We start from the raw sequence: 16,790 nt of genomic DNA on the forward strand, positions 1-16,790 counted from the left end.
TATTTATGTAACTTTGTAATTACGCCTGTGAACATTCCCAGATGGACAAGGCGAACAAGAAAGGTAATAAACAAATTACTTAATGACACATGCACACAGTCCTGTCTGGATGTTGCGTTTCGTTCTCAGCATGAGAACCCCATAACCCCCATGCGGCTCTTGTGTGCATCGACTTCCTAGAAAACGATGTCAAGGTGTTGCCATGGCACGGCCAGCTCTCAGTCCGGATTTGAACCCCATCAAGAATGTGTGGGACTTGCTCAGTTGTCACATCCAACAAGATCGTCCCCTAAAGACACAACAGCAGCTGAGGCCGGGCGGCACTGGAGGAAGAGTGGGCTGCTATCCCACAGGACCAGCTGCGACGTTACTGTCGATCCGTGACATGATGAATTACAGCAGTTCTTGATGCAAATGGAGGTTAGGTTCTGAACTGTAAATGCCACTTTTGTGAGCAGTGACGCTAACTTTTAATTTTGTTGTTAAAATGAAACAAAGATTACATTACTGAGCTAAAATGTGAAGGACCAATATGTGGGAATCTAGCACATACAGTTGATTTCACAAAATTCGGGCACACACAAAAGAAAGTCAGTGGTGCGTTTCTTTTTTCCTTGAGTGTAGATATACAAACAAAAGATAAAAATCTGTGTCACGAACCAGAGAATTTATTAATGGATGTATGCATATTTATATGATTCTTTCAACTGAAAAGATGAAGTGATGTCCCCCCCCCAAAAAATGATGGGGAGGAGCGTAATGAATAGACACTGAAGCATGACTTGACTGGGCATCAACGCAGGCTGCCCAGTCAACAAGCCCATCTTGTAAACAGCACCATACAGTGATCACCTTGTCTTTATTGTGTGCATGCACTTGCTGTGACTCCAAGACTCAGACTGGCCGCTTGTCAGGATCCCTGGTAAGATAGCCGAATACTGCATTGGTAACTGGAACATCAGTACTGTGACGTGACAGAGGGCGCTAGTCACTAGTCACGGTGCAAAGATATAGATGGCGCTCTGCCCAGGAACAGAGGCAGATGTTAGGCGTGCATAGCTGTGTGTTAAGCAAGCACGGCGCATAGGCTCTGCCTTGTGCATTGTGCGATTGGGCAGCGGAAGTCACTGCTTAGTCACGTGAGCGCGTGCGCGGGCGTGGTCAGAGCAGCGCGAAAGCTATAAAAGGCGCGCGTAGGCTAGGATTAGTCGTCCTGATAAAGGGCTGATCCTGAGGTAAGGGTCGAGAATCCTGTGCAAGGGTTAAAGTCACCTAGCCTAGTGTGACTGTGCCTAAGTCCGAGTGGTGCGTGTGCTGTTGAAGGGCTCGGTAGGTTGAGGGGCTAGTTGGTGGTGCGGTATAGTTCCTGATAGGAGCTTTCGGTCGATGCAAGGGTGGATTGCTATCTCGTGACGTGAGTTGCGTGTAGTGCAGCCCTGACAATAAGCCCTGTAGACTTGCTAAAGTCCCTGATTCGGCACTGGATGCCCACAATTAATTGTGGTGTTCACTGCTCTGGGTGCAGTCCAGTCACGTATAATCACGCAGTTTCCCCGTCAATAGCGCCCTCTACTGGTGTATTGGTTGAGTGTGTTGATGAATAAACCAGCCGCTTGTTAATTGTTGTATATAAGTCAGGAGTCCAGGCGAAGTTTATTTCAAGTCAGGTCTGTCCGGGTTACGTCATTAAGTTTCGACCAATCAGATCAACCATCATCTCGACGAAGACCAACTTTCTTGGGGGACAGTATACTTCGGTCCCAACGGACTCGTCCCTAGCCGCTCAGGGACTCTCCGGCGTGCCGTCCGACGCACCGCGCCTCGAGGAAGAGGGCGCCCTCGCCTTCGTTGGAGGGGCGCGGCGCCACAAATTGGTGTCAGAAGTGGGATCAACCTCGAAGGTTTGTCTACAGAGAGTTTTCACTTCCTGTTTCCTGTGATTCGATTGGTCAATGCAGCAGCTACTGTGGGCATCAATTGCGTTAGCTTTGGTTTGCATTGTGTTGGCGGTCATTTACTTTTGGTACGATTGGCTTGTTCATCGGAGAGATAGGAGGTACTTTCATTAGTTGAGGTCTGCAAGATTTGATCCGCCGGCTGAGTACGAGGTTGAAACAGCAGTATGAGTGGTAGCTCAAGTAAAGGGGACTTGCACAGGTCCCGGATGGAGGTTCAGTTGTTGCAGTGGGAAAAGGCTCAGCAATTGGACAGAATCCAGGGATCTGCCGCTGCTGGTCGGCGCCGGTCGGGCCCGACTGGCACGCAGAATTGCCGACTGCCACAATCTGCCAAATCAACTTTTCCGACCCGGCACGTATTCCCGATAAGAACCCAAATAAAATAGCATCTTGGTCGAGGGATCGATCGTGAAGATATGAAGATCGTGAAGAAATCGTAAAATTTCTTCGTAAATTTCACTTTGCACTGCCATGCATATCGTCCGCGCACCCACATACGTGCATATGCAACATATCTGGACCAAATATTAACATGAACCAATAGGAGGCTTTGTTACGCGCAATGCACGTGTACATAGTGCGTAACGAATCTTTCCATTGGTTGGAAGGCCACACATAGGCTTGCATATGCAACGCTCTTAGTGCGCGAAGCTCGGAAAACCTCCTCTCCATGATGTACAGCGTTGTTTGTCCAGTTCCGCATTTTACCCAGTTCCACAACTTGAAAAGAAAATTTGGCTTAACTTTCAGAAAGACAAAATTGCAAATGACCCCATTCACACTTCGTTTAAACACTTAAAAATCTGGCAGAAAAACAATTTTACATGTACTTGCAAAACTGACAATCGACCGTGACTGTTTTTCGCCGCGCCGACCACGGTTAGCAACATTCGGTGCATGTATTTTCTGCTCGATGTTGCATAAAACGATCATTGCGATCGTTTTTTAAACCAACGATCGCACCGCATTCATTAATTGTTGTTTATCCCACGTTGAAAATATTAACTCCGCAATTTTTTTCTTCAAAAGTAACAACATGATTTTGCCTTTTCAGTAAACAAGTTCCATATGGCAAGATAAATGCGCTCAGTATGCACGTGACACATGGCCAGATGTGTCAGAAAAGCAAATGGCCAATCTACATTATGTTCATGTAGACTTTAAAATGACTGTTCAGAAAATCCCTGCACACATTTATGAATGTCGTTATCCCATACGTATACTGTACGAACTTTCGTACCAAGAAAATAAGGAAAATATTCCGCCAAGATTTTGCATGTTTCGCCTTATTTTCAACACACACAAAAAAATGAAAAATGATTTGAATAGCAATGAAAAATTATGGGCATCATAGAGATAGAAATTAATTCAATATTTAAGGGATTTACAGAATAAAATCAATATTTATTTCTACTCTTTTTTTTCTAATTCAATTGCCCGTCTAAAATTATCACCTCATCCTAGTTGACCAAAATTACAAATTTTCAATTTTTTTATTAAATTTCAGAAATTTCAGACATGAGATCCCTAATTCTAGGCTGTGTATACACAGCTGAAAACACCCAGAAAGTGCTGTTTCCGGCCATCTGGGGGCTTTTAGATTCCAAAAATTTTCTGGTACGCTCCGCGCCAACCAATGGTGGCGCTCCGCTTAGATAGTCCTGCCGGTACTAAAACCACGTCAGGGTATGGGTCGTTCAGAGCACCAGCACTGACAGAGTTGAAGACGCCAGAAGTCCATTGCAAGGAAGACGATGGTGGGCGCAGTTTAATTGATTGGACACCTCCAAGGCAAAAGGCGGTGTCCAGTCCGATAGTCTCTGCGGTACATGGAAGGGGTGTGAACGAGAGTCCGTGTGTTCACATGCCAACTGCACCCGATGCAGAGAAGAAGCTCTACAGCGAACTGATGAGTTTTGCCACGCGTTCGCCAAGTGTTAAGACAGACAACGTGCGGGCTGATGAGAAGGATGGGGCGGGGCCTTGTCCAGTAAGAAGGGAGGAGAGAGTTGTTGGAGAAGATGAGTTGCCGGGAAGGCTTGGTCTGGTTCCCCGCCGACCAAGTATTGTTCCCGACCGCTACAGTGGCAAAGTGCCGTGGAACGAGTACTACAGGCACTTCAAGAGTTGTCGGTTGGTGAACCGATGGGACAATTTACAATCGGCCGAGTATTTGGCCGCGAACCTCCAAGGATACTCAATTCGCATTCTTGGAGAGGGCGCCCTCCAGGGCCGGAAGTTGAAGTATGAAGAGTTAGTTAAGTTGTTGGCTAGGAGGTTTGGGCCTGGCCAGCAGGCTGAGAGTTTTCTAGTGGAGTTACGTCATCGTCGGCAGAAGCCGAAGGAGTCTTTGCAAGAGTTGTGTCAGGCAGTACATGAGTTAGCAGTGAAGGCGTATCCGGAAATTCCCGAAGAGGCGAGAGAGCGATTGGAGAAAAATCATTTCATGGACGCTGTAGCCGATCAGTACGTCCGAGAAGGAATCTTCCGAGCAAGGCCGAAGAATTTGTCTGAGGCATTGCAGGCGGTGCTTGAGACTGAGAACTTCCATAAGGTAGAGGCACAAAGAAAAGTCGACGAGAGACCAGCCAAGTTTGTCAGAGGTATAGATAAAGACATTAAAGAAAGAATGCAGTCTGTCGAACGAGCCATAAAGGGTGTAGCCGACATGACGAAGCAGTTGGAGAAATTGATGGGGGCCATGTTGTCACAGCCAGTGACGTCACCAGCTACGTCAGACCAACAGGTGCCGGGTACCCCGCCTCCTCTACGGAGGCCGAAGGCTGAATTGAATTGTCATAATTGTTGTGTAAAGGGACACTTTGCTAGAGAATGTACACAGCTGAAAAGAAAACGTCCCCGTAACCAGGGAAACGAGAACCAGCCGACCGGAGGGTCCGCGGAAATGCTGAGGAATGCAGAGGACCCACAGAAGAAGGGCGACGGAGTTTGAAGAGAAAGAATGAAAATGAGGTTAGAGTCAGTACGGTAATGACTCCGGCAATGGGGCCACACCATGGCTTATTTGTTAAGGGGTTGATTAGATCAACCGAGTTTCGAATATTAATCGATACTGGCGCTACCGACACGTTAATTAACATGACAGTATATCACCAGCTACCGAAGGAACAGAGGCCGACTCTGCAAGAGTGTGATACCAGGGTTCGGCAGGTGGATGGTACCCCGTTGAAAGTATATGGACCGCATGGTTAGATTTACGAATTGGGAAGACTGTGCACCCGATTAAAGCCACCTTTGGAGAACTTGGAACACCAGCTATGTTGGGAATGGACTGGTTGTTGTCTACAGGAGGTAGTCTTGATTTCAGTAGACTTGAGTTATGTGTCAATGGCGAACGAATTAAGTGCACGAGTGCTGCCGGTGCGCCATTTGTCGGCAGAGTGGTAGTGACAAGGACTACGGAGATACCGGCTGGGCATGAGACCATTGTTCCCGGAACGGTTGTTTGTCAGTATGAGGAGTTGACTGGAAGTATGATCATGGAACCAGTTGAGTCAGGTGGCCGAATTGTGGAAAAGGGCCTTGTAATGGCCAAGTCTGTGGTTGATGTGCCAGCCGAAGTGGTGCCCATTCGAGTATTGAACCCAAATAAGGAGAAACGTGTCCTGCGTGCGGGAACGATAGCTGCAACAATAACACCAGCGGAGGTGGAAACTGCGCCCACGGCAGGCAAGGTTACGGGACACGAGGGGGCGCTACCCAACCATTTGACCGAATTATACGACCGAAGTCGAAGGAATTTGGCCCCACATGATTATGCAAAATTGAGAGGGTGTCTGATTGAGTATCGGGATGTATTTTCAAAAGGAGACGACGATATAAGCAGAACTGCCACCACCATCGCAAAGGACAGGCTTGCAGCAGACCCTGCCCTCAAGGACCCCACAGACCTCACTCCAGAACAGCTACACCACCTGCTTCTCACCTGTGTCAAGTCATCGAGCTTCCGCTGGCGGGACAAATTCTTCGAACAGTCAGCTGGAACCTCCATGGGATCTCCTATATCCCCGGTTCTGGCTGACATGTTCATGGAGGAATTTGAGCAGCTTGCCATCAATACATCAGACCACAGGCCCAAAGTTTGGCTCCGATATGTGGACGATACTTTCGTCATCTGGCAACACGGGCAGGACAACCTCCAACTCTTTCTGGAACACCTCAACGGGCTTCACAGCAGCATCCAATTCACCATGGAACAAGAACGTAATGGCAACATTTCGTTTCTTGATGTTGAAGTGACCAGAAAGGAGAACGGCAGCCTAGCACGCACTGTCTACCGCAAGCCCACCCACACGGACAGGTATCTCCACAATACTTCCTTCCACCACCCCAAAATAAAGGCATCCGTCAACCGGGCCCTGGTCCGCAGGGCATACAACATCTGCGACAAAGAATTCCTCGGTCAAGAACTCCACCACATCACTGCAGCGCTGCAACGTAACGGATACAAGCCAAGCCAAGTCAAGACCCAAGATCCCAGATCCACCCCCGGCCGAAGGGTCTCCTATACCCAAAGCCAACTAGTTAGGGCCCCTAGTTCCATTACCCTCCCCTACTTAGGCAACACCTCCCACCACATCCAGCGGATTCTCCACAAGCATGGTATTAAAGTTTTTCACACAGCCCCACTTCAGTTGCATCACCTGCTTACTTCGCACAAGGACCGACAGGACCCCCAGCGCAGACCGGGGGTGTACAGAATTCCTTGCCAATGCGGCAAAGTGTACATCGGCGAGACGGGCAGGGACCTCCCTACCCGAATCAACGAGCACAAAGCCCATGGTAGGAAGGGAGAGCTGGAAAAGTCATCAATAATTAAGCACTCCCACACTGAAGACCATCAAATCAACTGGAGCCAAGCTGAACTTATCACCAGCATCGAACGATGGTAACCCCGCCGCATTAGAGAAGCCATGGAAATCATCAAGCACGACACAGTTCCCCAAGACATCGGCTTCAACATCAGCGATATCTGGCGCCCCATCCTCACATCCCAGTCCAATGGGTCTCCTATACCCTAGGACTCCCTAGTTAGGTTTCCCCCTCAGTCAGCCTATGGGTCTTCTATACCCCTTGGCACCCAGCTATTCACTCTCCCACTGCCAACTCCAACTGACACGCTCCGGTAAACACACACACAGGGCATGCAGCCCCAGGATCCAGTGCAGCATCCATTGTTCCCGCCATCACTGTTCCCGCCTTAACGCCTCACCGCTCTCCCACAGCCAACTCCAACTGACACGCTCCGGTAAACACACACACAGGGCATGCAGCCCCAGGATCCAGTGCAGCATCCATTGTTCCCGCCATCACTGTTCCCGCCTTAACGCCTCACCGAGCTAATCCCTACATCTGGATCCCTCTCTACACCATATAAGCTCCACTCCCAGTTAGAATCCTGCAGTCTCCTGAAGACGGACAGAGTACACTGTTCGAAACGTTGAATTATTCCCCGGTTCTTCTCAGAACCACACATACTCAAAGAAGAGATAAATACATGGTGTTACAGCAATCTTTACTATAAATCTAGTTTCTTTCACCATGAAAACCTTTAAGTCTTATAAGAACTGATATAGTTAAGCACAGCATCGACACTGGTGGCGCTAGACCAGTTAAAACAAAAACCTAGGAAGCATCCCGTGATTAACCAACAGGAGATCAGTCGCCAAGTGGAAGACTTGAAGAGGCGTGGCTTGATTGAACCCTCAGATAGTCCGTGGGCGGCTAACGTTGTGTTGGTAAAGAAGACAGACGGGACGAAACGGTTGTGTATCGACTATAGAGGTCTGAATGTGGTGACAATAAAGGATGCCTATCCTGTGCCAAGAATTGATGAGACGTTGGATGCGTTAGAGGGCGCTCGATGATTTTCAACCCTCGACCTCGCCTCAGGGTACTGGCAGGTTGCGTTGGACGAGGATGCACAGCAGAAGTCAAGTTTTGTGGTACGGAATGGGCTGTATTGTTGGAAGGTGATGCCATTCGGGCTAGCCAACGCACCGGCTACGTTTGATCGACTAATGGAGAAAGTGTTGTCAGGGCTGCAGTGGGAAATCTTATTGGTGTATCTTGATGACGTCATTGTCTTTGGCAAAACAGTAGAAGAGGAGTTGGGACGACTCCGAACAGTCTTTGAACAGTTGAGAAGTGCTGGGCTTAAGTTAAAGCCAAGCAAGTGTAACCTGTTTCAGAGGTCAGTAACCTACCTTGGCCACATTGTGTCGACTGAGGGCGTAGCAACGGACCTGGCTAAGGATAAGGCAGTCGCTGATTGGCCGGTCCCGAAGAATGTAAAGGAGGTGAGGAGTTTCTTGGGCCTTGCCTCGTATTACCGAAGGTTCATCAAGGACTTTGCTAGCATCACCAGCCCACTGCATACCCTGACGTCAAAGTCAAAAGAATTCATTTGGAACAAGTCTTGTGATAAGGCATTCCACTGGTTGAAACAGTGTTTGCTAGGGGCTCCGGTATTGGCCTACCCGTTACCAAGTAGCGAGTACATCCTGGATACGGATGCAAGTTAAGAGGGCATCGGAGCCGTACTGTCTCAGGTGCATGATGGTGTCGAGAAAATTGTGGCTTTTGCAAGCCGGAAGTTGAGCAAAGCTGAGAGAAACTACTGCGTCACTCGAAGAGAGCTGCTCGCTGTGGTGACGTATTTAAAGTACTTCCGCCAGTACCTTTACGGTCAAAAGGTCAAAATACAAACAGACCATTGTTCTCTGGTATGGTTAAGGAACTCGAAGAACCCGGAAGGACAACTTGCATGATGGTTGGAGGTTGTATCAGAGTATGACGTCACAATCCAGCACCGTCCGGGTGCCAAGCATCAGAATGCTGATAGTCTGTCTAGATGACCTTGTAAACAATGCGACCATTGTAATGCACAAGATGATTCTGATGGTGACAATGCCGATATTGATGCAACTACTACTATGGAAGAAGATAAACAAAAGTCAACCTCGAGCCCGGGAGATGTAATGGGGGCCCGAGTTGCTGTGGTGGAGCCTGCTGTAAGCAGCAAAAGACTAAGAAATGCCCAAATGGCGGATGAGTCGACAAAATGGCTGTTAATTGCCAAGGGTGAGGGGAAAGAGCGCCCTCATTGGGATGAGGTAGTTCACAGGTCTCCGGCAAGTAAGACGTATTGGTCCTACTGGGATCAGTTGGTTGTAAGAGACGGTGTACTATACCAGCGATGGGAGTCGAATGATAGTGGTTCAGTCCAATGGAGGCTGCTGGTTCCTGAGATGTTCAGATGCGAGTTTGTAGAAGAACTGCATGGTGGGAAATTGGGAGGCCATCTTGGCCTGAAGAAAACCCTGGCCCGTGTGAAGCAGCGGTACTTCTGGTCAGGTATGAGTGCCGATGTAAGAGCATACATCCGGAAATGTGATCGATGTGCAAGGAAGAAGCCGCCCCCAAAGAAACGGAGGGTGCCCTTGCAACAGTATAATGTTGGAGGAGCTAAGATAGAGTTCCAATGCACCAGGTGCCCCAAGAAGTTCGGCCACCTAAGGGGCCTGTTACGACATAAGAAGAGCCATGGGCCAGCACCCTATTTCTCCTGCCAGCGGTGTGATTACACAGAGATGCGTCGAGATAATCTGCGGCGGCACTATAAAGTAGCTCAACCGGACAACGTAAGTGACATGGAGAGGATGACGCCCAGGCCAAGGCAAGACAAGGTCAGGAGGCCGATCAACCAGAAAAAGAAGCACGGAGGCTGGTGGTGGAAAAGACGGCAACTCTCCACAACTTCAGAGCCCCAAGAAGAGTAGCCCCGCCCCCGAGAAGAGAATCCAGATACCCTGGGAAAAGTTCTCACAGAAAACGAGACCCCTGTCCCCGTTGAAGGCATCACCAGAGAAGGAGGACACCCTGAGCAGCATCCCTCTACAGGAGGACAACAAGAGCGAGGACCAGCAGGAGTCTTCAAGGCCGGCAGCTACATCTCCACCTAGACGCGAAACAAGCGAAAGGGACCCCACGACAAAGTCTCGACCAAGGTTTGAGCAGAAAAGACCAAGAGTGCCAAGGGTAGCAACCATCGTAGAGGAGGTGTTAACCAGGACGTACGTGGACGTCGGGGAAATTCATCGCGAGACATGCCAACGGACCTACCTACAAGACATCCTTGTGGACTGTACTCTTGCCCTGCGCAAATGAACTTTGAGAAAAGGGGCGTTACAGTTAAATCAGATGATTTCAAGAGACATAGTGTGATCTCTCTTATTTTTATGTACCCTAGGAGGGTCAATTCTTTCGGATTAATCAGAACCTCCATTTTATGGTTTTTAAATCAAACTAATCAAAGCACTCTTTCCCTTAATGTTTACATTGTTGAGTAAACAAAACTTTTGGCAAGTAATGTGGTAATATGGTTTAAGTAAATTGTTCACAATTGTTTACAAATGTTCTTCCACTCTGTCACGTTGTTGAATACATGTGAATTGTTTGGCTTAATCTATATGAGGGCATTTAGGCCTGTCAGGAGGCTGTGTGACGTGACAGAGGGCGCTGGTCACTAGGCGCGGTGCAAAGATATAGATGGCGCTCTGCCCAGTAACAGAGGCAGATGTTAGGCGCGCATAGCTGTGTGTTAAGCAAGCGCAGCGCATAGGCTCCGCCTTGTGCATTGTGCGATTGGGCAGCGGAAGTCACTGCTTAGTCAAGTGAGCGCAGGCGTGGTCAGAGCAGCGCAAAAGCTATAAAAAGCACGCGTAGGCTAGGATTAGTCGTCCTGATAAAGGGCTGATCCTGAGGTAAGGGTCGAGAATCCTGTGCAAGGGTTAAAGTCACCTAGCCTAGTGTGACTGTGCCTAAGTCCGAGTGGTGCGTGTGCTGTTGAGGGGCTCGGTAGGTTGAGGGGCTGGTTGGTGGTGCGGTATAGTTCCTGATAGGAGCTTGCGGTCGATGCAAGGGTGGATTGCTATCTCGTGACGTGAGTTGCATGTAGCGCAGCCCTGACAATAAGCCCCGTAGACTTGCTAAAGTCCCTGATTCGGCACTGGATGCCCACAATTAATTGTGGTGTTCACTGCTCTGGGTGAAGTCCGGTCACGTATAATCACACAGTCTCCCCGTCAATAGTGCCCTCTGCTGGTATATTGGTTGAGTGTGTTGATGAATAAACCAGCCGCTTATTAATTGTTGTATATAAGTCAGGAGTCCAGGCGAAGTTTATTTCAAGTCAGGTCTGTCCGGGTTACGTCATTAAGTTTCGACCAATCAGATTAACCATCATCTCGACGAAGACCAACTTTCTTGGGGGACAGTATACTTCGGTCCCAACGGACTCGTCCCTAGCCGCTCAGGGACTCTCCGGCGTGCCGTCCGACGCACCGCGCCTCAAGGAAGAGGGCGCCCTCGCCTTCGTCGGAGGGGTGCGGCGCCACAGTACAATGCATATAACTGGGAAAAAGAGCTCAGATAGCAAAAGTCAGCACAAGATTGACATACTAGGCATCAGTGAATACAGATGGAATGGATTTGACAAAACGGAATTGAGTACAGGTGAAACTGTAATTTCCTCTGGCATAGATGGCAGATCAGAGTGGTGTAGCTGTAATGATGACTAGATTTAGCGAAAGGACACTCATACGGAATGAAGAATGATAGAATCATTACAGCCAGATTTTAATCCATATATTATATATTCATAAAACTGGCTATAATTCATGTTTACGCACAAACTAAGGATGCACCACATGCGGCAAAGGATAACCTCTATGAGCAACTACAGAAAAACAGTGCAAAGAGCAAATTACCACGATGGGGTGATTACAACTGGAGATAGATAAATGTATATTGAAACAATCACGAGGAAGCATGGAAATGGAGTAATTTACAGGAAGGGAGAAAGGCTAATTGACTTTTGTGGACTAAACATATTTGTGACAACAGGAATGCTCTTAAACTAGATAGGTTTGTGGTATGTATCACCAGGGATATATCTGTTTTTTAAGTATGCAGGCGTGCTCTCCCCACAAAAGAACATTAAAAAAATTAAATTGATCATGTTCTAATTAGTAAAAAGTACTGTCTTCATTTAGGGACTCGACAAATGACAGGTGATATGTTGCTTATGATCACCAACTAGTGAGATAACAAAGCTTGAAATTAAAAGAAAAGATAAGAAAGACTTTCATAGAATGAAATACAATGTAAGCAAACTGCAGAACCGGGCAAAAAAACTCAATTCTCAGCTGAACTTAAGAATACATTGGCAGTGCTTGAAGCAGTTCAGAAAAATTCATGTGGAGACAAAGTGTCTCAAAGTAAAATTTCAGCAACACATTTCACTAGATAGCTTACAAGATCTTGAAAATCAGAAAAAAGAATCAGAAGCCCAGTGTTGTAGTCGAGTACTTTCCTAGTACCAACATTCTCCACAAAATACTGAACTGGGTAAGAGGGAATAAAGGCAGAGTGCACAGGCATTTGATGGTAAATGTGCAAAGGTAAGATTACAAAATAACTGTTAGACTTCAGACACTCCCAATTGTGTAAAATTTAAGTTTTAAGGAGAAAAGAACTCTGCAAGTACTCGGCCGAGTACTTTCTGAGTACTTTTGTCCTAAAATTTTAATTTTAATCAAAAGTGATGGCCTGAAGTCATTATGTTGCTTTGTAATCTTACCTTTATGCATGTTCCATCAAATGTCGATGTACTTCAGCTTTGTTCCCTCCTAACTAGTTAAATATTTGGAAGAGAACTCGGTTTTCAAAAAGTACTCAACTTCATCACTGCAGAAGCCACGGACAAGTGCAGCATTGTGGAGAGATGTCTTACAAGAGAAAACATATCAAACAAAGTCAAAAGGCAAAATCTACCACAAACAATTACAGGAGGAATATACAACTAAAGACAATGAAGCGCAATCAAGCTTGAAATCCAAAGAGGAAAGTGGGTAGAGGGCATGGCCAATGATGCTCATACCACTGAGATAAAATGGACAAATGAAAACAATGTATGACAAAATTCAAACTACTTGTACAAACCAAGAAACAAAATGGCAGTAAAGGACAAATGAGGCAATGTCATTACAGATGACATGGGGAAAGGATAACAGAAGAAGCATTTTGAGAAAATCTTCAATAAAGATATCCCAGCCACTCTATACATGTACATTTCCAGAATTGGAAAACATTGATAGGTGCCTAGTTAACGAAAATATTGCAGGCAAACAAAGGGCTGAAGTATGGAATGACAGGAGAAACAGAAAAAATTTGAACTGTTAAAGAAGATAGAAAGACAGCAATTAACAAACTTCAGAATGAAATTGACATGAAGCACAGACCGGAAGGAGCAGGGTTTCGTAAGGGAAGAAGTTCGTACAATGGAACAGATGTTCACACTTAACAACACTGTGTTTATAACACTGTGTACAGTCCACTGAATGGCAATTTTCATGTTATAAACTTCACATAAACTTCACAGACGTTGACAAACCTAAGATTTGACACACCAGGGCAGATCATGGAAGATAATGAGACAGTGTCTAATTTCATGGAAAAAAACATTAGAACAGTAAAGTGAAATGATATAGACAATGAATGCACAATACTATAAGGAGAGGTAACTCTGTGGTTCCTAGTAACGATTGAGTGAAACACAGATGTGCAATGTACGGATATTTATCTGTTACCTGACCGAGTTATGAACAAGACAAAAAAGAAAACATCACACGAACCAGATGGCAAATGATGTCTAAACTCGAAGATGTGGGCTTTACAGAAGAAATACTGCCCTTTTTCATCCAATCACTACCAGAAACAAAGGAAAAACAACAACTCGTCTGACCTGGCAAAGGGGATAATGCTTACAAAATTAACAAATGGAAAACTAAGATTGTGACATTCAACAGTAGAAAGATGAATGCTCTACAACTTGAGGATAATGATATAGATGTTGTCTAACCTGGGAAAGTAAAGGAGGTGGAAAGACAGAGAGACACGAATAATGGAATACACAATGCAGCTGCACAGCTACGGTATTATAAACTCAACCGAGACAGCTTTCAAATGGAAGGGGCCAGGGGGTACAGCAAAGGCATGGGGGAGGGCATGTGCTCCCCTGTATTTATGCCACTGAATCTTACCCATTTTCAATGGAAGGACTTTGCTAAGCCCTGACTAATTCCCCTGCAATGTACAGGATTTCTTGCCAAACGGATGTATGGTGTCCAACACATTGGTGATCCATAGCGTACTGAAGATAATCCAGACACTCCTAATGTCTGGGTCTTCTCAGTGAGTGTATGGTATTTGAAGCAAGTCAGGTCTGGTAATGATTAAGAAAACGTTAAGTCTTCTTGGTCTGTAGGTGTACAGCACTATGTACCTACATGTACTGCAGTGTTTTTCTATGGTGGACATTTCGCTCCTTTCTTACGTGTCAGACAACTAAAAGGTACAGTTTACAAATTTAGCATAAAAAGGTCCCACAACTAGTATGTACCTCGTCTTGGTGTTGGGGAAGGAGTAGGTATGAGGCAATAGCAGGAGAAACACCAAGTTAAGGTACATGTAGCTGCTTTGAACCATGGGAAGAACATCGTTCTAACACCTTCACCTTCATTTCTACCTCTCTGGGAAGGAATGCACACATTCCTTCTTCAATGCAAACTTGTAATACTCAGAGGTTGAACAAGCTGGTTTCTTCCTCTGGGTTCTGACCAAGTATGTAAAATGGTAGATAATTCTCCATTGCATGTAAAAACGCCTGGCTATGATCATTCAGTGAACAAATAGATTAGAAAAGAAAAAGAAAAAAGAAATAAAGATAAAAATCTTAATTTTGCAATAATGGAAAGTCACTGCCTCATTTACAACTTTTGTTGAAAACTGATTACACAGCTATACATAAGTAAACAAACATGAAAGGTTTTGTTATTCTTACTCAAAGTTCAGCTGCTTAAAGATGGTCTGGCTCCATTTGATGGTTTCTTCTTACAGTGCCCTCTTGGTCTTTAGTCAGTCTGGTATCAATCATCAATACCTATAATGTCATGTGGATACATGCCAGCTGAGATGGAAATCCAGCTCACAGCAGCAGTAAGAGGGGCAGTTCAAACTTGATTCCGCATCCTTCCTGGCAACCAGAGTTTACGTCCAAGTGTGGAAAGCCCTGGAGAGAAGACAACGAATGTGGCGTGGTTTGCAAAAGGCAAGTACTATGGGTAGTTACCTCTGCTATCATTGATCTCTGCTTACCTCTTCTGTAACAGCCTGAAGACCACCGGTGAAGGCCACCAGTGATAGCCACTGATGGTCCACCTGTGATTATTTGTCCTCACCCACTTAGATAAGTCTTGAAGGTTTGCATGGTGAAGAGGTATAATAGAAAGTAGGTTTAATTGCGGTAGCACCATGGACGTATCTCTTTTGTGAGTATTTGTGGTTCTGAAAAGAACCAGTGGCACTCGACGTTTCAAGCAGTATGCTCTGCTCGTCATCAGGAGAATGCCGGATACTGAGTGGAAGTGGGGCTTAAGTAGTCTGGTGGAGGATTCTGGAGATAGGGATTAGTCCGATGATGCGTGAAGGCGGGAAGTCCACATCACATCAAGAACTCGGACCAGTTCGCCCAGTTCATCAACAGGTTGTCTCTACGCCCCACAGACATAATTGTCAGCTTCGATGTAGTCTCTCTCTTCACTAACGTACCCACATCCGAAGCATGCACCATCGCCAAGGACAGGTTACTTCAAGATCACTCACTCAGCGACCGGACCAACCTCACACCACATCAAATCCACGATCTCCCGATCAGCTGCGTATCATCTTCCTGCTTCCAGTGGAGAGACAAATTCTTCGAGCAGTCTTCCGGAACCTCCATGGGATCGCCTCTATCTCCGGTTCTGGCAGACCTGTTCATGGAAGAATTTGAGCAGACAGCCCTCTTCTCCGCGGACCTCAAGCCCAGCGTATGGATCCGGTATGTGGACGACACCTTCGTCGTCTGGCCACATAGCCCACAAGACCTCCAGCTGTTCCTTCAACATCTCAACAGCCAACACAACGACATCCAGTTCATTATGGAGAAGGAACAAGACGGACGCATTGCATTCTTGGATGTCGAGGTTTCAAGACTACCAGATGGCACCCTATCCCGCACAGTATATAGGAAGCCAACACACACCGACCGCTACCTGAACAACCGGTCATTCCACCACCCCAGCATCAAGGCCTCCATCAACAGAACCCTTGTACGTCGAGCATACAACATCTGCGACCAAGACCACCTGCAACCAGAACTCCATCACATCTCCACAGCACTATAGCGAAAGGGGTTCAAGTCAAGACACATCAAGACCCTAGACCCAAGACCCTAGACCCCCCCCAGACCAGCGGGTCTCCTATACCCAAGGTCAACCCATTAGGCACATTAGTTCTGTCACCCTCCCCTACATAGGCAATACCTCCCACCGGATCCAGCGCATCCTTCTACACCATGGCATCAAAGAAACGTCGAGTACCACTGGTTCTTTTCAGAACCACAAATACTCACAAAAGAGATACGTCCATAGTGCTACCGCAAACCTACTTTCTATTATACCTCACCCACTTGTTGTCTAAAATAAAAGAGTGATAGACATTTATTTCGTAAATATTTCTCTCCATAGTGTAATTAGAAATTTATGAACTACAACATTTCTAGTTCAAGGATGGAAGTGTTCGGAGGGAGGTGTGATAGGAGAAGAAACATTCGTTAGGATGAAGATGGGCCATGTACATGTACATACAACCCGTACACACCAAGTTTGTCTGTTAATGTTGAGCTAGGGTACTACATACAATGCAATC

General features: G+C 46.4%; 1 protein-coding gene across 6 annotated transcripts in view; it reads right to left on the reverse strand.

Annotated features, from left to right (window-relative positions):
• Window positions 1–16,790, reverse strand: part of LOC110989822 (uncharacterized) — a 102,370-nt gene that overhangs the window by 24,372 nt on the left and 61,208 nt on the right. For 4 of the 6 annotated variants that reach the window (XR_015428040.1, XR_002599697.2, XR_002599696.2 and 1 more), the window contains one exon: window positions 14,884–15,111. The exons of the other annotated variants lie outside the window; for them this stretch is intronic. The gene's annotated coding sequence lies outside the window, so the exon portion shown is untranslated. The remainder of the gene's footprint in view (window positions 1–14,883; window positions 15,112–16,790) is intronic. 6 annotated transcript variants of the gene reach the window in all.

The sequence above is a fragment of the Acanthaster planci genome, linkage group LG16 (genome assembly GCF_054643075.1).
Source record: "Acanthaster planci isolate LZ-2023a linkage group LG16, COTS_SCS, whole genome shotgun sequence".
NCBI lineage: Eukaryota > Metazoa > Echinodermata > Asteroidea > Valvatida > Acanthasteridae > Acanthaster > Acanthaster planci.